Source organism: Chrysemys picta, chromosome 5 (genome assembly GCF_011386835.1).
Source record: "Chrysemys picta bellii isolate R12L10 chromosome 5, ASM1138683v2, whole genome shotgun sequence".
In the NCBI taxonomy this organism is placed as follows: Eukaryota; Metazoa; Chordata; order Testudines; family Emydidae; genus Chrysemys; species Chrysemys picta.
This window is the reverse complement of record NC_088795.1, coordinates 48,444,624-48,465,879: the sequence shown is the minus strand read 5'-3', so window position 1 is coordinate 48,465,879 and position 21,256 is coordinate 48,444,624.

Genomic DNA, 21,256 nt, shown 5'->3' with positions numbered 1-21,256 from the left:
AACTGGCATGCTTATATTATTTTGACAAATAAAATATGCAGAATTTTAAAATATTGTGCACAGATTTTTTTTTTTTTGGTGCAAAATTCCCCCTGGAGTAAACAGTGATGGAAGAAGATTTTTTTTATTTGTTTCATAAAACAAAATTATTTTTTCTTCACTATTCACCATATGCAAACATTTCCAGTCTTACAGCTGGGGTGCACAAAACATAATATGTGAATATCAGGTGATTCAGACACCATGAATAACAAGAGCAAATACTCAGTGAACAGTTCATGAACAAGCTATAGGTTGAAAATTATTAAAACTATTTGGTGAATACAATGTCTACAAATTTGTAATTATTCACCAGGATGACTGTAAGAAAAAATGGGTTTAATGCCACAGCTAATTAATTTATAATTAACAAGTTGCCTTGCTCTCTATTCTGTACTAGTGATTTGCTACTCAATTTATGCTTATTTTTTTTCTTTCTGCTTATTTAAAACAGAGAGAAACTTCTTTTGTATAATCAATATAAATTTCTAAGCAAAGGATTTTCAAACATACTACACAGAATATCAATATATACTTAAAATATATTTTCAGAAGGATTGCAATAAATTGTCTCATTGTGGGTCCCTGAAGAAATGCAACATTACCTAGAAAAACCTCTAGAAATGTTTAAGTGAGCCCTGCTTGCAATTTTTTTTTTTAATCCACTCAGGAGAGGTGATTGAGCATGGATGGAAATTCTAAGATGGTAGCAAGAGAAATGACTGTGGACCCAGTAACTCATAGTCTGTGGAAAGTTGACAAGAGTATTCATTAATGCACTCAAAAGTGATGCTTTTGAATGACTATTAGGAGAGATCTTTCTAACAAATCCCCTGTTGGTTGGAGAGAGAAAGAATGCCAAACATCCACAGCGGGTTGGAGTAAATCTGATAAACAGAAGATGATATAAAAATTGCATGGCTTTTGTTGAGAAGTTTTTCTGTACATGATATTAAAAGTAATTTACTTGCATTTTCATTACATAATGATAATGATTTTATCTGTAAACCATAATTAATACATGATGGGGAGATTCCTGCAGTTAAAATACATTATAAGCCATCAGAGCTAAAAACAAACCCAGCATTTTTTTCCCCATGCAAAGATACTGCCTTCTGGCTATGCATTTTGCAGTTCTTCAAAATAGCTAGAGTTGGAGGTGTCACAGTCAAGAAAAGCACATTTCATTAACACAAGACATGCAACATTGATGAAAGGGTTCACATGAGTGAAGGGGACAGAAGGAAGGAGGACATTTTTTATCAGTTAAGATAAATCAGAATAAACTACCTCTTATGCTGCATTAGCAAATAATCTATATCACTTAAATATCATAATTCTCCATTACTCTTTGAAGCAGTAATGCGTGTACTTTAAAAAGTACTGGCTACTATGAAAAGACTTATCATATGGCTAAAGTACCCTGAGTATTACAGAGTCAAACAGGTATAATTTACTCCTCTCAATCTGCTGATAGCAGTACATGAATTTGTGTATATGTGTCAGCACGTTTGCTCCTCACTTTAGTGATTGTCAGAAATAATCAGCTCACTGTCTCACATTTACTCAGGTGCAAATACAAGCCACGCTTGCCATGTGAATGCCAAGGGATGCATCTACATAGTACTAGCCATTTAAATCAAAGTACAATAAATAGACATAGCTGAATGCAGTTGTGTAAACAAATGCTGTGTTCAGTCAAAACCAGATAAATGCTGATTTGGTAATTGGCAATTATCTCACATATTTCCTATAAATATTAAGAGGAAAATCTCATTCTCAGTAGTGAAAATTGATTTTGTGATCTGAGTGATAAATACCCCAAAATGGTGATTATCCATTTAGTAATGGTCAGATACTCCTAAGTTTTTCTAAACAGAGAGTAAGGCTAATTTGCCATAGTCTTCTAGAACTTTAAATAATAGGTGCAGAATGCATGCAGTAGTAATCTGTCTCCAGATTTGTTTATCCAAACTAAAGACAATGGGCCAAATTATTATGATTTGCATGGTAGTGCCTGAAGGTCCCATGCTGGCTCAGGAGCCAGTTGTCCTAGTCTTCAAGAGCTTTCACGCTACACAGTCAAGCCAGGCAAAGGCTGAGAGAAAAGAATTAGCATCTTCTAATGGGGTTTACAAACCCTATACTGAGCATAGGCAGAAGGGAGGGGAGAGTCTTTCTTTCCTGCTTACAAGCCAGCCAGCTTGATTATGCTTCACAAGCTGCCAGAATGGCCAATCATGGGGACAGAATAGTGAAAACATGACCTCCTATAAATGGGGGAAAGAACAGAGAGGAAGAAAAGCTTGAGATAAAAGGGTGATAGTCCTGTAGTAGCCTGTCTCTAGAAGACAGAAGGCTGTAAACCCAGGAATTGAAGGGCTGATACACTCAATTTAAGTTGAGTGCTCATGAACTCGTCCAACTGAAAACACACTGAGGAGGACCAGTTAAGAGAAGCTGGGACTCCTAAACAGATCACACCAAAAGGTGATGACACATCCTAATTTCACAGGATGGGGAATGAGGCGCAGAAATGAAGGGTTCAGTTCTGCTACTAGCTGAGCATATTTACTCCAATCCAGCAAATTGCTTAGGTACATGCTTTCTGGTAAACTGGCTAATTTACCTCAACTCTCTGAAGGTTCTTCTGGTCTGTGTTGCTTGTTTGAGAGAAAAATTGGCTCTGCATACTTTGCATGGATTTTATTAAGATGAATAAATAAGCAAATATTAAAATCCACCAAACAAATCACTATTGTTAAACTACTATAGAAGTTACTAAAACCAGGAATTAAACAAAACAACTGTCAAATTAAGGTCACAATTGATACTGATTTGCTGATTCAGTGGATTAAAAGTAATATTGGATTAAATTATCAATTGGTCAAATCACCACATTAATACAGCAGGTAATCAAATCATAAGGTTAATACAACCAATAATCGCTTTGTAGCAATCCTACCGCCTTTAACCTAGTTTAGTCGTTTGCTTAATAACAAATTCAGTGTAGAAGCCAAAACTATGGTAGTTTCTCAGCACTTAACTGTGTAAAAGTTTCAATATATAAACCAAATTGTATTATCTTTAGGTTATAACCTTAATTCCAGCTTCCTCCTTAAATCTTCTTGTTGTTATGGTGTTATTTCCCCCTTTCTCACACATATACAAGATACAGGCTTTACCAAGATACCATTCTGGAAATAAACTTAACTAGGCCATGACAGCTCATCACATCTTTTCATTAGCAAGAAAATTAGGGCATTAGTCATTGTGGCTTAACTGTCTGAAAGGTTATGGCAGTAGTTCTCAAATTCTTGTATTGGGGAATCCTTTCACATAGCAAGCCTGTTAGTGTGACCTCCTTCCCCCTTATAAACTAAATACTTTTTAAATATATTTAACACCATTATAAATGCTGGAGGGGTTTTGGGCGAAGACTGACAGCGCGTGACGCTCCATGTAATAACCTTAGGACTCCCTGAGGGGTCCTGACCCCCCAGTTTGAGAACGCCTGGATTATGGCTTATTTCTAGTACTGTTCCTTATAAGATCAACAAAGCTACTCAACATTTCCTTGTCATTGGAGGATTTTAAGAATAGGTTAGAGAAACATCTGTCAGGAATGCTCTAGGTATACTTGGTCCTGCGTCAGCACGGGAGGATAAACTAGATGACTTCTTGAGTTAGCACTACATTTCTATGATTCTGTGAATTCCATTTAATATAAAACAACTAGCATTTATACCAAGCCTGTGTCCTCATCTAGACTATTTCTTGCACTTCCTTAATTTTTAGCTTGGCTTTGTCAGGTTGAGCCCAGAGTGCTCAGTAACTTTCAAGACTGAGCCCTAAGTCTCACAGGAAGTCTGTTAAGATCTGCATATTGAATCCATCTCTTATAAGTCCCAGTCCAGTGCCTTAAACACAAAACCATTCTTCCGTAGTGCTCATGTAAGGACCACAGAACTTGGCTCATTGCTGTTTGGGACCTTATTGTGATAATCTTTGGGCTGCTATCCTATGCAAATGTCACATGCACTTCTATTAGATAGAAACATAGAAATGTTCTCCTTGGTTTTTCATCTTAATGGTATGTTCAAAAAGAAAGAGTGAGGAAGAATACTTTCTTGAGGATTGCATTGCCACAGAGCAACTGGTTTAGCATACTGCCTAACATTGTTCTACAAACTTAATTTAATCCTTCAAAAATTAAAATGGATTTTTATGATCTTTCCATATAAAGACTCAAAGTGTGGTCCTTGTGCCAGGATCTGTGATTACTTATTAGCATAATCATCCAAGTATAGAGAGACATGATTTTGAGAAGTATAAAAGTGCATTGGCTTTTGGGTACCTGTCAAAAATGTATTATCTATACTGATATGTATCAAAATAACAATAATTGCAACCTCAGCCTGAATTGACCAGATTATAGACATTCTTTCACTCTGTACCATAATATTTGTTGCTGCATTCTATGTTGCCAAACACATGCGTCTTTGCTTCTGAATACAGAGTGAACAATAGTGATTACTTTGTGTGGATGAAAAGAGTATTTTATGTCCATATTTCAATTCTGAAGCAATGTATATGGTTGGCAAATATTCCCCTTAAACTGTGGCAGCATGAAGTTGGCTTACATTGGTTATTTGTGCTAAATATCAGATACAAAACACATTTCTCCACCCAAAAGGGAGAAAGAACATTAACTGTGTACTACGCCACATGATCAGATGAAAATTCAACTAGGATCAATGGGGTTACTTCTGGAAATATCAGTGAAGATGGTATCATCAACCAAACATGACACCTCTAGGACCAACCTGCAGAAAATTATTAGTCTTCAGGTAGTGTCTGAGTAGCCGTGGAACCCAATTGGTGAATTTGAATTCCAGTCAATCACTTCTGGATATGCATTCATTAAACTCTCCATGGCAATTACATTTTAAACCATTCCAGAAAAAAGCTACAGTATCGTTTAATCAGACAGTACAGTGTTAGCACAATAGGGCCCTGTCCTTGGTTGACCCTTAAACATTACTGAAATTATTATTGTAACATCTAGGAGCCCTAGTTATGGACGAGGACCCCACTGTGCTAGGTGTTATGTAAATATGGAGGAGGGGAGACAGTCTCCGCCCCCAATGAGTTTGCAATTTAAAGATTAGAGATGACAGATTAAAACAGACTGCTGGGGGGGGGAGTGCAAGGACTCAGCGAAACAGTATTGGCCTGCATGATAGGTAATGGTTTCAGCACATCAGCAGCCTAACTGTTGTCAAGGTTTTTTACGTAGAGCAGAACCAAAGACACAGCTTGCATATTTCAGAATTTGTCCAAGAAATTAGAAATTCTAAAAATTTGATTTATTGAAATAGCAAAACATTGCTTCCCTTGTTTAGGTGTCATGTACTGCAAACCCTAAGGAGAGGTGTCTCTCTTGACTTGCTTATGACATAAAAATCTGTATCAGTTTGGAATCTAGCAACGGATTATCCTCCTATGCCAGTATACCCTTAGAATCTATCTTTAGCCTTTCAGAACATTGGGTGTATCCTCAGGAGAAGCAGTTCTGAATGGCCACATAGCAGCCAATGAACAATTGAGTTGACATAAATTGGCCCTAGGATTTTGAGCTCTCTTTTGTTCCTAGCACCTTTACCCACCCACAACGTTATCCTGTTTGTTTTCATTTATTAACTTTTGAATAAAATACTGAATTTGCCATATTAGTGCCTTTTACGCTAGCTTTATTTTTTTCTCAAAAGGTTTGAAACTTAAGAAATATGATCAGACAAGGTAGATATTATATTACTAAGATTGTAGACGATTAGTCCTAGTGAGTTTTTCTGAAATACCTGTGCTTATTGTGCTTACAAAATAGTTGCAGGCATGAGCTTTCTTTCCTTTAAAATTTCAATGAAAAGAAAATTCACTGAAGTCCAATAAACAATCCAGCCTGCAAAGCCAGCTTTCACAAACTCCTGGGGCCTAAACGTCACCCTTCACACCACACCACACTGCCACCTTATTATGCTGCAGGGTATGAGTAACTCTATTAACTACTCAGAGCCTGCATTTGAAACACTGGAAACTCTCCTAAGAAGCATTAGACTGATTTGAAACTTGGATCTATTATTTATTTGAACTCCACAATCTCAAGAGTATCAAACAATATGTTTAAAATGCTTAACCTATGTTAAGCATTAAGGATCCTTAGTAATGATGAACAAATAGTGCCACTGAAATCCAGAGGAACATTTGTGGCGTAAAGGTGCTAATTGATTGTAAGAGTATCAGAATCTATACCTAAGTGAACATGACACATTCACTCCTTTACCAGTGACTTACACTTAACGTGAATACTGTGATCCAACCCACATAAGAAATCTACCATAAACACATAATTTACCAATACCTTAACTTTGAAGTACTTAATTAAATGGGGCAAAAATAATTAATAGCTAATAATTTCCCACCACTGAATTATCTTGTGATGAAATTACTTAGCAAGCATGTTCTAGAGATTACCAATTTGTGGTGTCAACAGCTTCTATATCAGTGGTTCTCAAACTCTTGTACTGGGGAACCCTTTCACATAGCAAACCTGGGAGTGTGCCCCCCCCAATAAACTAAATACATTGTTTTTATATATTTTACACCAGTATAAATGCTGGAGGCAAAGCAGGGTGATGGGTGGAGGCTGACAGCTTGCAACCCCCACCCAATAATAACCTCCCAACCCCCTGAGGGGTCCTGACCCCCAGTTTGAAAACCCCTGTTCTATATTTTCTTTCAGAATGTGTAATGTACAATTTCAGGTTTATCATAGATGGACATAACAATACCTGCATCACATGCTGTCTAATGCTCTTCTGACAAGACCTAGCAGACACATTTTTTTTCACATTTTTCCAATAAGGTGTGGCTTTGAAAGGAGCAACACAGGAGAACAGGCCCAACAGTTGGGACATGGACTGTCACTTATTCTATGTTTGTACAGTGTTAGCACAATAGGGCCCTGTTCTTGGTTGACCCTTAATCATTACTGTAATTATTATTGTAACATCTAGGAGCCCTAGTTAGGGACCAGGACCCCACTTTGCTAGGTTTTGTGTAAATATAGATGGGGGGGAAGAGTCTCTGCCCCCAAAGAGTTTACAACTTCAAGATAAGAGATGACAGATGAAAACAGACTGATGGGGGAGTGCAAGGACTCGGCAATGGTTTCAGCACATCAGCAGGCCTAAATGGTTCTGCTCTCCTAGGTAAAAAACCTTGACAACAAAGACACAACAGGTTTTAATGGACAAAAAGTAGTTTTTAAAAAGAATGAATATGTAATAAGTGCAAGAGTCAGTATGTGTTTACAGGCATAGTTTCTGCTCCCCGCCCCCAACAGTACCCTTCTCATCTTATCTATGCCCAAGATGTAAAGTAGATATCACCCTATTATAGATGCTTCTTGTCTGCAACACAGTTCCTCACTATTTCTATGCCATAAAGGAAACAAAACAGGCTACCTGAGTTTTTGTAGATACTTTTTGTAGAACCATTCTATTTTAACAGAATTTCTTATCTAGATCAGCTCTTCCAGCTGGATGACGTGCCTGTCTGTCATTCTCATTTCTCTTACTGTCTAACACCGAGAAGCAAATATCGAAGAGAGGAAAAATGCAGTATGTTATCCCACGTACAACACAGGCACAACACAGCAGAGCTGATACTAGGAATGGAAACTTTAAGTGGGGTGTGTGTGTGTGTGTGTGTGTGTGTGTGTGTGTGTGTGTGTTTAATGTTGGTTGTGTGTGTGTTTGGAGGAGTGGGGTAGGTTTGGAAAAAAGTCCCTTTCATGATGATGATTTGCATTGTATTGTAAATCAACCTTTTGGTAATTGTTTAATTCTTAGACTAATCTAAAATGCTAATATTTAATATATTAAGTGCTTTAATATAAACAGATTTTTAAGAACTGTTATGACCATATGGATTTTTCCATCTGATTCACATGTGCATATATGCACATACAAAACTCCTTGTTCAAATCAGCTTCCATCTGTGACTTGCAGATAGACGAATGAAACACATTTTATCCTTTAAAAAAAAAAAGGTGACATCTGACACACACAGATGGATAAACCCAAATATATCATTATCTTATAGCTAGACCCGGGGCTTTGGGATATGGGGTGTGAATAGCTGTACTCATCAAAGTGCTGTGCTATAACACCCTCCCCTCTCTCCTCCCCCCCAATGTGGATGATGTGGGTGCAAACTAAAAAGTTATTAGTTCACATTAGTGTATTGCCCCTCACCACAAACTAAGGGGTCCAGCTTAATGGAGAAAAGGAGTTGCCACTTTAATTGCAAGGGTAGCTGAACTGATAGAAAAGCAGTCATTGCCCTTTTATGGCTTCCCCTCTCCCCCTACTGCCAAAGAAGATTTACCTGCTCCATGTAGTAAACAGATGACTGGACCCGGTGATTAAGGAGACTCCTTCCCACCCCCTCACTGCAGGTAGTATTTATACTAGAGCTGTATCAGCAAAGCCCCCTTTTATATGAACCAGCACCCACCCTTCTACCCAGGGAAGTAGTTAAAATAACAGGTTTCACCATGATCTGCTGTGGGCATCATGGTAGCTGCCCCTTTCTTGGGGAACTGGGAAGGATTTTCTTTGTCACCACCAGATTGGCTGAGATGAGGAAAGTTAAGGGCCTAGTGGGATAGGAAAGGGTGGTTAGGCTACAGTGTTGCCATGCATTATGTAAGTGTGAGGTGGATGCCAAGTGCAGGTACTCCATGGGGAAGGGGGACTTTGGTAAAATTGATTGGTAAAGCATTTAAAGGAAGCATTCTTGAAATGAGTGGGGAAAGATGGTTCAGGGCTCCTGCAATTGGTATTGAGAGGAGTCAATGCCTCCTCCTTTACAGCACCTCCTTTTATCCTCCTGAGGGGGTGGTGGCTGGGTCCTAGCAGCGGATTGGCTAGGGACCCGGATGTGTAAGGGGACAGCCCAGCAAGTATATGGAAACAATTATGTAATCACTGGCACTGTACCCATTTATCATCTGGGTACTCCCAGATATTTAAAAATAAAGTTGCAGTCTAATTAAAACTACATCATTGTGTCCTGTCCTTCTTCCAGCATAGGGGGACAATCCAGTTTGGGTAACTATGTGCTCTTCTGTATAAAGGTGAAAGCAGTACATGCAAATATGTTTTTATTTATCCCTAACAGTCAAAAGCATTTGGACCAGTATGTAAATATTTGTAAAACCAGCTGGGTTTGAGTTTGAATGTTTTTTATAAATCTATAAAGAGAGTTTTTAGGTTACTAGTGACTGGTAAATTTTCAACTGTTGGGAGAAGCCAAGGGCTTGCAATCCCCCAGTCTCTGATGTTTGGAACAGGGAGGGAATAGCTCTTCTCCTGCAGTATATGATTGGAGCAGTCTGTAGTAATAGGCTTTTGGTTGAAAGAAGATTGTGTGCCTCCTGACTTACAAACAACCTTTTAGAAGGGTTTCTGCATGTGCTCCTGTTCCTACCAACTAATTTAGCCTAGGGCCTGAGATGTCCCAGATTGCAAAAGCATTAGTCCTGTGGACTGAGGATAAGGCCTCATCAGGTGCATAGCTTTACAGGATGTTAAAGAAGAAGAAAGATGGTCTTAATGTTAAAGGACTGGTTAGGTTCAGTTTGTGGCTCTCCCGCAGACTTTCTATGTGATCTTGGACATATCACTTAATTTCTCTTGTGCCTAAGGTGCCCGTCTGTAAAATGGGAATAATAATAATTCTTCAACTATTTGTCTCTCTTGTCAGAGTATAAGGTCTTTAAGGCAAGATGTTCACTTAATATGTGTAAGAACAGCATATAGCACAAAAGGCACTGATTTCAGTTGGGCATCTGGACACTACTGTAATGCAAAAAAAATTCATAAAGTGCACAAAATACTTTGATTTTGCTATTTTACAAGGCATTCAGATCTGTCAGGCAGCAGTACACAAGTGTAAGATGCATTATTAGTATGAAAATTAATAAGGAAAATAATAATGAACAGAAATTAGGAGAAAAAAGTGTATGTGTGAGAGACAGAAGACCACAGACAGATGTATTTTATCTATGATGCATCATTGTTACAAATATTAATTAATAACTGCTTGAAGTAACAAGATTAAAACTTGACAAAATCATGCCAAGTGAATTTCAAGCCATATTACTGATGACACTTGTCCCTCATATTTCTGCCTAATGAGGCAGAAAGGTAGCATGGATGTGTAATTATTTATGTGCATATGTAACTATATTTACACTGTTGGATAGAGTTAGATGGAGATATTGCACAGCAGGACACTTCAATAAATGGTACGGAAAAGAAGAGGACAGAGAGCAGGAGGGAAATGGGGATGGAGGACACTAGCGTGGTAATTGACTTCACTGAATGTGAAAACAGCCCATAATTAAGCCATGATCTATCAAATCACAGGCACATATATAACTTCAAGCACATGAGTAGTTCTATAGCCTTTATCTGTTTCATCAAAATTTGAAACCAAAATGCAACTAAATATAAAAATGTTACTTAACAACAAAACAAAAACATTTGCCACCAAAATTCACACATGTGCTTCCTTGAAAATGGAGATGGAGGAATCTATGATAAAAGAATGGAGGGTTATTGATAAATGTAGTTCATTTACTTCGACATTTTCTGTAGTATACGTCATACTATCTTACTCAAATGGAATGTTTTTATGTTGTAGATGGAAGTGAAAATAAAGAAGTGAATGCCTAACAAAAAAGAATGAGGGAAGTAAACCAAAACAGTACTAGAAAGAAATGAACTAAATGTGATTACTTGTGTCACTTATTTGATCTGGATTTGATTCCTTGAAGCGATTGAAATAAGTCAAAGGACATTGGAAAGAAAAGTGTCAAGTACCTTTCCATCTATGCTACTAATAATCAGGTGGCATTTTCCACCCAAAAGTTAAATCTTTTAAAGTTTCCAGCTCTACCTTATCAGGAAATAATCAAATCTGATGGGAGCTAGAATTAGAGAACATATTTGTACTAATGTCTGCCATGTTGATGTATAGGTGAATGAAGTTGTCAGATTCCTAAAGTGTAGTAGTATTAGATAGCCATTACTCCCTTGTGAAGATGCAATATGGAATCAGTCCAGGGGAGGGGGGAACCCTGAACTTTTTTCATGCAGTCAGAAACCTGCCAAATTGGGCTTTCTGCATGTTTTGGGAAAAGACCAAAAAAAAAAAAATCTGAGTCAATCCAAATTGCAGTGTTACTATTACTTTTATTTCTTTATAAGTGTGGCTGGCAAATCTGCTTATTATTGAAGTTGCCCAATACTTCCAATTAGAAAGCCCTGTTTTCAGCTGCTTGTAACTTTAATAAACTTTAACCAATTGGGCTTTATAATTTCAGCCAAAATGGTTCAGCCATTTTCAGGAATGAAGCTAGAGAAAAATGTGTGTTGCACATGTTAAATTTTCTGATGACCTGTTCTTTCAGAAGCTCTAAGTGTCCTCCTCCTTTGGAGCAGGGACTTGAAATTTGGCAGAAGAGAAGTGGCCTTTGTGTCAGGGATATGCCTTTTGGTATTCCTGTGAAAATCTGGCCAAATTTGGCTAAATTGTAAAACTTTGGGAAAATCACACTTTGCACATGCTCACTAAAGACTAAATAGAACTTCAAAGTTAATATCTACAAAGATTCTGTACATAAGGAGCATGCTCCAGCCCAGGGCAGAGCAGGACTTTCCCTGAAATTGCTGCTGTGGTCTGTGCCACCACCAGACCTGAGAGCAACGAGCTTGCGTGCTGTCAATGACACCCTTGTGAGGGCCAGACAGCATGGGGGAAGATGTTTCTTGATTTGATGTAGAGGGAACAAGAGAAGACCAGCAGCTGGGGGTACAATGGGAGTAGAATGGTACAAGAAGCCTGGAGGAGAGATTTGGAGTGTGATTAAAACCTCTGTCATAATATTAAGTATTTTTATTTATTCGATTTTGAAAAGAGCCCACCAACTTAAAGATAGCAATAAAGACTTTTGTATTAGTAAGTCTGACATCAGCTGTGAGACTAACCATGGAACACATGTTAATGGTGTGTTGGAACAATTCCTAGGAAAACAGGATGACTAAGGAATAGGAGGTCAACTTTAACCTGTTGGATTATAGGATATTACTACCATGATAGAAAAGTGAAATTGAGTAGATATAGGAAACCTACATTTCGGGGAGGGGGGATTTGACAAGGTGGTAACATTAGATTAATGGTTAACGTAAAGAGTTATGCAATATATAAGGTAAATGGAATGCTGGATAGATAAGTGATTTAACAACTGGATACAAATGGAGAACAGATAGGAGATAGTAATAATTGGAAAGGGATTATAAGTGAAGTACCTCAAAAATAAGATTCAGTATATCTGATTCTTATAATACATAAAATGACTTGGATGAGACTACTACAACCAAAATCTCCATGTTTGCAGTTGATATTTGTTTTACCTGTAAATTTAATGAAGGGAATGATACAATTATATTTTAATTTCTTAGGTGGTTGAACTGAAATTCCCATCTGTTGGCCTAATGTAGATTACTTTATGTATTTCTGATAAGACAAATGGAATACTCATTTATTACAACAGCGAGGAAAAGGTTTTGGTGGCTATTCTGAAAGAAGAAAAAACTTATTGAAACCATCAACCCAATGTATAGCTGCAGTAAAACAAGATGCTACCATAGGTTGTATTAACAGAAGACTAAAACATTCAGCATAACACCTGATACTGTTACTGTATAAAGAAGTTTTTGACTTAGGAAATTGTCATTTATAATTTTTAGAAATTCTGAAGATGCTTTTAGTACTAGCAGCATGAGTCTGCCAGCGTGTATCACTCAGATTGAAATCCCGCATGATTACGTATGATTTCCCCCCCCCTCGCCATGCATTATAGATAGGTGCCTAAGAAGCCCATCATTCTGTTCTTTCATGTGATTTGATGGTCATAGCAGACCCCAACTAATATGCTTTATCAGTTAGAACATTGCTCTATAAGCATTCAAGATCATTTTGCTTCTGAATTGTTTTAAACAAGTAATACCACTTTCCCTCTCCTTTTTGCCCCCTCAGTCTTTCCAAAATAGATTAATAATAATTGATTTGAACATTCTAATCATGTGTAGCTCTCCACCAAGTTTCAGTAACGCCAACAAGACCAAATTTGTGCTCATCAGAAGAATTATAGTTACTTATTTATTTATTAGCAGGTCTCCTAGCATTGGTGTCTTCTCCATGTCCTTTGGTGTCTTGATTAATTTTGTTCTCAACATCTCGATTTTGTTCTAAATGATCTGTGTTTTCACCCTCCCCCTTTGTTGTTAAACACCTTCCTATTTAGCCAGCCTGTCCCCTAGAACAGTGCTTCTCAAAACCGGTCCGCCACTCGTTCAGGGAAAGCCCTTCTTGGTCCGGGCCGGTTTGTTTACCTGCTGCGTCTGCAGGTATGGCCAATCGCGGCTCCCACTGGCCGCAGTTTGTTGCTCCGGGCCAATGGGGGCTGCGGGAAGTGGCGTGGGCTGACTACCCTTCCCACAGTTGCCATTGGCCTGGAACGGTGAACCACGGCCAGTGGGAGATGCGATCGGCCGAACCTGTGGACGCAGCAGGTAAACAAACTGGCCCGTACCGCCAGGGGTTTTCCTTTAACAAGCATCGGGCCGGCTTTGAGAAGCACTGCCCTAGAAGATTGCTTCTCCTGAGCTAGAAGCCATACAAACTGTACTGCCTCCTCTCCCTATAAGTGGAACAATATTCCATAAAACCCAAACCCTCTACCTTACAGCACTTCTCTTGCTAGCACTTCATTTCCAAAACCTTCAGTCTTCCTTTGGTTTGTGGAACAAGAAGTATATCTGAGAAGATCACTTGGACATTGTTCTCCTTTAGCACCCTTCCATGTTCTGTGAAGTCCTCTGTAATCATAGACTCATAGACTTTAAGGTCAGAAGGGACCATTATGATCATCTGGTCTGACCCCCTGCATGCCGCAGGCCATAAAACCGTCCCTACCCCTTCCCTGGACTCTGCTGCTGAAGTCCCCAATCCTGTTATTAGTGACTTCAATCGGCAGAGACCCTCCTGCTAGAGATCCCTGCCCCATGCTGCGGAGGAAGGCGAAAAACCTCCAGTGGCTCAGCCAATCTGCCCTGGAGGAAAATTCCTTCCCAACCCCAAATATGGCGATCAGTAAGACCCCGAGCATATAGGCAAGAGTCTCCATCCTGACCCCTTTTAGCCATTATGCTATTTACCTACCATAGCTTGGTTTTCCTTGACTACTATGTTTTACCATTAAACCATTCCCTCCATAAATTTATCTAACTTAATCTTAAAACCATACAGGTAATCTGTGAGGTATCCCATGAAACTGTGATGTTGGTGGCAATGTGTACCAGTGCCAGTGGAGCCTTGACCACTGACTTCAGAAGTCTATTCAATTTTAGATGTCTTGTGTTTTGGTATTGAGAGGATAACACCAAGGGAGGGATAGCTCAGTGGTTTGAGTCTTGGCCTCCTAAATCTAGGGTTGTGAGTTCAATTCTTGAGGGGGCTGTTTAGGGTTCTAGGGCAAAAAAAAAAAAAAAAGTAGTTGGTGTTGGTCCTGCTTTGAGCAAAGGGTTAGACTAGATGACCTCCTGAGGTCTCTTACAACCCTAACATTCTTTTTCAGGGGTAGGATAGCTCAGTGGTTTGAGCATTGGCCTGCTAAACCCAGGGTTGTGAGTTCAATCCTTGACCCTTGATCCCACTTAGGGATCTGGGGCAAAAATCAGTACTTGGTCCTGCTAGTGAAGGCAGGGGGCTGGACTCAATGACCTTTCGAGGTCCCTTCCAGTTCTATGAGATGGGTATATCTCCAGATATTAATATTAATTAATTTTCTCTTATCCACCTCTCCTTTGCTCAAGAATGGTTCATTGGTTATGTCTCTAGCCTAGGACTTGGAAGAGACAGGGTCAATTCCCTGCTTAGCCACAAACTTCCTGTGTGAAATTGGGTGAGTCACTATGAGGTCTTTTAGCGTCTGTACTTGCTCTTCCAATACAATAATCTTTTTTTCCAGTACAGCTACCAACTTGCATTTCATATGCAGGCAGTACCTTCTGGCCTCAGGCAGGAAAGAAAATATGACTTGTTAATTGCAGATTACAGTCACTGATCTGTTTAAGGCCCTCCTGGTACTAAGCTTAGAACTAAACCTAGGAAAAAAGTTCCAAAGAACTTTCACAAACTTCTTCCAAAATTGCTGTTTGCCTTTCCAGGATTCTTGGCAAGTTTGTGACCTCATAGGAATTGAACATAAAAGTACAAATTACAGTATCATATGATTAAAATAGAATTTAATGAAACATATGTACCATAAAAACATCCACATGATTTCACTATGTGGCAGATTCTAGGATCATCTCTGTTGAATCACCCTGACATTTGGTCTTTGCAAACTGCAAATATTTACAATGTATTAATGGGTGTGGTTGGATTTTGTTAGCTCCTATCAATAGGAGAGGTTGGAGTATCTCTCTTGGCAAAGTCAATGGGGGTGTTGGGTACAGAAAACCTTCAGATCAGCCAAGTTGAGGAGGAAAGATGTCTGGTTATTTGATTTACTGAGAAAGGGGAGCAAAGTTGAACATATTTATGTTTGTGTGTTCTATGTACAGAGCAATATAGAAAACACACAAGTTTAACCTATGAATATGAAGATCAATTCAGAAGTTGCAAATGTGAAAACATGATTGTTTGTTTGGAGTATACAACACTACAACATACTGAATGTACCTTAGTATAACATCCCATAGTAGTTTGATTTTTCACTGGCATTTATTTTGACATTTTAATTCTGAATCTTTCATCAAAAGAGTAAATTCATCTTTTTTTTCATTTTTTGTTTTGTTTTTTCTTCCTTTCCCTCAAAATAAAAATGCATTGTATGTTTCCTTCAGGGATTTTGTCACTATTTTGCTCCTAATTTTTGTGACATGTTATCTTTTCTAGTATGACATTCTTTTAAAAGGCGTGAATTAGCATATAGCTTTTATAGAATCAAAAGTTCAAGATTTTCCCTGTGGACTCAGGATACATAGGGCAATGTAGTGGGGAGTTTATTATTCTGAGCTGGGAAAATCTGACACTGTCTTGGCTGTAAATAATTATAAATTTTAAAAATTCACATTATTTCATAGCTCTGAAAAACAAACATTTGAAAGCAGGGAATTCAGAGACAAGCCACTCCAAGTTTTCTTATTTCATTAAATGTATGAGGGATGTTTCAAGGCTTCTTGGAAAAGAAACAGCTAGTTGGTTTCTTATTTTTTTTTCTTTTTTCTTTCTTTTTTGGAGTTGGGGGGCGGGGACTCAATCTGTGTTCACCAAAATTTAAGGAGCAAATGAGACTTGCCAAGGTTGCTAAACTTAAAGATGACCAGGTAGCATCATTTTCCAAAAAAATTCTTATCACTTCCAGTTTACTAGGAATTTGTTCTTTCCTCCCAGATGAGCATCTTTGACCACAGTAATCGTTGCACAGGTTGAATTACTGCAACACATTGTATTTGAAACTGAAGGTGAAGATGATACACAGGCTACAGCTACATGTCTTCTCCATGGCTCAGGCCACTGAGCGCACATCAGGCCTCTGCTCAAGTCACTCCACTGACTCCTACTCCATTTCCTATGACAGTTTAAGGCCTTGGTCCTAATTTTTAAAGCCACTAATTGAACAAGTCCCAGCTATATCACACATGGTGTTTCAGTCTTTGAACAATCATTCACTCCTATGCAAATCACACAATGCCACATGTGAAAGCTGGAGACAAAGCACTATTGGTGAAGAGGATCCAGCTATGGAACAGTCTTGTAGAGGAGACCAGGTGAATCTGAAGTCTGAGGAATATTACAAAGCCTTCCTCTAAGAAATCTTCTACCCATCAGTGACTCTCACAATATGAACATCCCTTCTGTTTCTACAACCCTATGGGGAAAAACACCACAAACCCCTACCCCACACAGAGTTTTGATCACAAAAAGGCAGAAGAGCCAGAAACGACTTGGGACTTTACTAATGCTGTGGATTTTGTGTAGAAGGCACTTGGATATTACAGTGATGGGTTTCAGTATTGAAACCCGAGGTAAATAGCGACTGAGAAATAGATAGAAGTCCTTCAGAAAGTATATACATACTACAAAATAGTTGTCTCCCAGCCACACCTTTCATCTTATCTCTAAGTAAATATCACCTTGCCATAGGTTGGGGGGAGAAAAAAAAAAGAAGCAGAATAGCCATGTTTTTGTGTCTGTTGCCATTGTTAGTGAGTTGTATTCTGGTTGATATTCCTATTTGCCTTTAAAGAGACAGGGCATGAGTTTTCTTATCATTCCTGAGATGATGATGATTGTATTATTGGCAGATTAATGCTGGACTATTTATGGAAAAGGCCTGAATTCAGTATATTATCACCGTCAAGAAAGAAAGAATTCAAAGTGAATTGAAAACACACATGAAATGTCTCAGCAGATGTGACAGTTATAAGGATGTCAGAATGCTGCTGAGCTCCATTAGATTTTGATGACTATAATTTACATTGGAATTTCTGTAGAAGGACCTCGTCTGTCATGCTCTTAAAAACATAAACATTATTTTAAAAGTAAAGCTGTGAGAAAGAGAGTGCCCACAGAGCAAACTAAAAAGGTAAATTTTAACAATTGGTTTTGAGACTTCGGAAGGAAAAGTATCACATTTTTCTCAGTGCTATTCCACTGGCATGTAAACAGCTCATCATCACCTATCAGAAGTGGGAGCTGGAATTGAAGTTCAAATCCTAGTTTTCTGTGTTACAGGGCCTTCAATCTTCCATAGGGGGTTATTTAGCACACTTATTAAACAGTGTTGTATTTCACACACACCTTCCAAAAAAAGATGCATCTTGGGGGGCAGGAAGGGAAGTCAATCAACTGTTAATGTGTGTGTGTGTGTGTGTGTATATCATATATATATATATATATATATATATTTAAAAACCCTTCTGTTTATAAATAATATTTATATGATGTCTTCTAGCTTAGATTTTCAATGCACTTTACATATCTTAATTGTATTAGCGTTCTAACACCTCCATAAAATAAGTATCTTTATATCCCTATTTTACTGATGAGGAAACTGATACAGAGAAGGAATATCCCCAAGGTCACCCAGTAGAGCCAGGAATACTACTCAGTTCACCTGGCTCTGTTCTTCATTTTTTTTTCTAAATGATCAACTTTATCCCTCTTTGCTGTTATAACTTTAAGTTAGATTTATGATTCTTTCTTAACAAAAACAAAGTGGTGGGAAATGAGAAAGCAAGATGGTTTTAGAGTCTTTGAATAGAGAGGTACAGCAAGAGAAGAAAATAGACTCCTCCAATGGTCCATATTCCTGTCACCATTCATTGTTAAATATAAAACTGTGCAATAGTTCAAGGGGAAAATATTGCTTGTTATAGAGTTGCAAAACATCACTGCATGATTGGGAAAACATAGAATCATATATATAAAAGGCTGGAGGGGACCTCAAGGGGACTCCTGCAATACTGAGCCATGATTAAATATACCTAGACCATTTATGATGAGACACCCGTACTTCAGTACATGAGGTTCCATGTGCAGAGTTGTGATTAACAAAAATAGGACTATCTAAAGACTGAGGGTAGAATATGAGCCATTATATACTCTATTTTTTACTTGCTAATCATGAGTTTAGTAATATATCATACCTATAATATGTTGCAGGTATCTTTTCTCATGTTTAATATGAACAGATTCAGAGACATCTCCATGTGTATTGGAGTTCAGGAGCAGAGGAGGTGAACTGAAATTTCACATAGCTCCATAGAACAAAACACTCAAACATTTGAGGGAAATGGAGGATGAAGGATAGCCTGTTTTTACTACCTAGATTGTAAGGAAGAAAATCAATAGTTCACCACAAACAGACCTTTAGGTGTATATGAATACATGTAACAGATGGCCAATACCAGCATGTGTTATGCTACCTTGACATTTCACAATAAATGCAAGTGCCAAATGCCATGCTCTTTTACTAGTTACCTCCAGAGGAAATGGTGCTAAGCCAGTCCTCCTTCTCTGTCTATTAGGGGAATTTCATTTATAATAATATTAGAATGTCACAATTCTCTGCATTGAATTGAGTTCTTTGTCTTAAATTCGAAGTATGGTACCTTTAAATATCACTGTCTAAAACTTTCTACTGAATCCATATAACACTTATGTTGCCCAAAATGTTCCAGTGGTGGGAGTTACTGAATTAAATTAATATTGATACATTGTATTTTAAACCTTTCAGCACATTTACTATGAACATGAGTTTTATTTTCAACCTGTATTGGCATCTCAAGTATCACGTGCTCTTGCTTACATACTGTAATTCAAGATATTCTAACAGTACTATATTCCCCAGTGGTGAAGTGTGAAGAATTTAGTTCTGCTTGGTTCAACTGGTCATGACAGTACCATTGATTTAGATAGACTTTATTTACTTGTTGGTATCCCAACGAGCAATTTTTCAGAAATAGCTGTTGCTAATTCCACAAACATATGTTTAACAGATGCTTAGTTTAATCTGTCAAAATGCTCACTATTAACAAATAAAGGTCTACTTTTATCACCTCAGCACTTAATGAAAATCAAACCCAATATAATATTGATTCCAATGTATGTGCCTAATCTTGTAAACATAAATATGAATAGTTTTATTTATATAAGCAGTCCCAATTAGAGCTTCTACATTTAAAAAAAAAGAAACACAGTTATTTCCAATTTCAAAAAGCTGTCATGTGTGTTACAAAATATAATTTAAAAGAATATGTATGGGGAAAAAATTCTAGCTAACGCTAGTCCTAATACAATAGAACAACATATGCATAAATGTTTACAGAATTAAGACCTTAGTAAGGAACTGTTAGCTTTCATTTTCTTTAAAGTAATAAATATGATTTGAACATGTACAGAAATGAAATTGTGAGGCCCTAAGATATAGCCCCTCTTATAAATGAGTCACTGGCAGTGTTTAAAAAAAAAAGTAAAAGAGGAACAGCTCTATTCTAGTGACTCTTGCATTGAAAGATTTCCCAGCCTCCCAGATTTATTTGCTCATGCTATGTCCTCTTTAATCAATTAGCTGGTTATGTTGTCTCTGAACCCCATAGTTTCTTGGCAGCCAGTGCCTGCTGCATCCTTACAAAATAAGGTATAAGTAAAAATCTCCAAAGACTTTGTCCAGTGCACAATTAATAATGAAGTGTTTTCTTTTGCTAATAGAGTATAAAATCAGGAGGTGCTTGAATAAGAATAAGGCTACATAGCAAAAATAAATTGAGACACAAGCAAATGCAAACAAAAAATCATTTTTCCCCAAATGAATTTTCATAACCTCTACTCTGTCCTCCTTCAAATCCTTTCTAAGGAACCACCCTCTACAGTGATTCCCATGGTTGGGTGCCTAATGATACTTACTAGGCAGATGGCTTATTAAGTTTCATTAATATTTCTTGTACATTTATGTTAAAAGTTCTCCCCTCCTTTCTTTTTTAAGTTTCTTACTTGAAATCTTAATTACGAATAAATGCAACCTTGTGTGCCTCATCTTCCTTCTCCTGCTCTGTTGTTTGATGCGCCTTATTGCATCTTGACCCAATTATGGCCCCAATCCTGCAAATGACTGCACATGAGCCTACTGTTGTGCCCATGAAAAGCCCCATTGACTTTAGTTGGACTCTGCACAAGAACAACACAGTGCCCATATGGAGTAACTTGCAGTATATGGTCCTATGACCATAAGCTATTCTTTGCAGGAACTCTTTTTTTAATTGTGTGTTTGTACAGTGCCCAGCACAATTAGGCCCTGATTCTGATTGCAGTCTCTGGCTGCTACTATAGTAGTAATAATGATTAATACATTGATTAATGTCTGAGATCTGTGCATGGAAGCCACTATAGGAAATGGACAGTACTTTTATTATTAGGTTATTATAAATTGCTCAATCTTAGGTAAAGCAAAAGGGTATATATTGATATCTAGGAACTCAGCCATCCCTCAGATCTAATTTTCTTCATGATCTCC